Here is a 1353-nt window from a genome sequence, read left to right as displayed (position 1 = left end):
AAGTGTATAATATCTGATGGGGATTACTTTGAAGGGGACAAAATAGATATTCATGAATAAATAAATAATTTTTGAAAAAACACAAAATTCGCGATACTTTTTGAACAGACCTCTTATGATGATGTTAGGGTAACTCCGGTATGTATATCGCATTTATCGAAAACTTAATTTATCAGATATTATTTATTATATTTAAGATTAAATATTTTATTCTGATAAAAATGTCTACTACTAAAAAAAAATTAAAAATAAGAAATATAAAAATATTTAGTTTTTATGTAAAATTAAATATAAGGGAAACTTTTAAAAATTTTTGCAAGAGGGCTCAAACCGAAACTTGTAACGTTATGTAATTTTACCTTTGTTAATTGAAATATATTCTTTTGTTAATTTCAAAGAAACGTGTTGACTCTTACTTTGCTCGTTACTTATTATTATTTGGATTGTATAGAAAGAGTCCTTTGATTTGTTACTTACTTTATTCAAAAATACTTGACCATACTCGTGTATAGGTTCCTCGTTCATCTGCGGAAAAACGAATATTGAAAACAGGCAATTTCCTCACGCGCATATTTGTTTATATCTGTTATCGTTCCTCGCGATACACTGTGAGTGCAAAAAAAGGATAGGAACGAGCTAAAAACGGGCTAAAAACAATCCATATGAAGTCTAAAAACGGTGGAAAATTTTTATAAAAGTTGGATCCGACACCCTAATAGCGAGCGGCAGGAATTAAGTTACAATAACAATCTACAATAATAATATTACGAAGGTAAATCAAATATAAACCGGAATTATTTTTGTACCCGTTGTGAGGTGGACAAAAAGGGGTGCCTTTTAAACGTTACAGTTAAGGATGCCTGATGAAGGTCTCCCCCCGTAGAGGACCCCATGCTACCGTTTCTTTAGTCAGTATCATGATGTCAGAGCAAGAGGTATCTTCATCCATTATGCAACGGGTTATTATCAAATTTCTTACGAGAGCGTAAAACCGTCTAAAATTTTGAGAAGACTTAAGGCACAGTTCGAGGACAACACCCTTAAAAAGACTCAAGTGTATACGTGGCAAAAACAATTTTTAGAAGGACGAGAAGCAGTTGAAAATGAAGGCGACCAGTAGGTATATAAGGAGGATTTTAATCCATGTGACTAGTGGAGGGCGCGGGGTGCGGGGGGGGTGTACTCGTAGGCGCGGGATAGGAAAGGGAAGGTGCGGGAAGATTCCGCCGTCACCGCTGCCGCCACCGTCGCGATCGCCGCCGCCGCTGTCGCTGCTGCCGCTGCCGTCGCTGCCGCCTTCTGTATAATGAAAAAAATAATATAAATAAAGAATATATAAAAATAATAATGTAT

Source organism: Trachymyrmex septentrionalis, unplaced genomic scaffold (genome assembly GCF_001594115.1).
Source record: "Trachymyrmex septentrionalis isolate Tsep2-gDNA-1 unplaced genomic scaffold, Tsep1.0 scaffold227, whole genome shotgun sequence".
NCBI classification, from domain to species: domain Eukaryota; kingdom Metazoa; phylum Arthropoda; class Insecta; order Hymenoptera; family Formicidae; genus Trachymyrmex; species Trachymyrmex septentrionalis.
Note: the sequence above shows the minus strand (reverse complement) of the source record.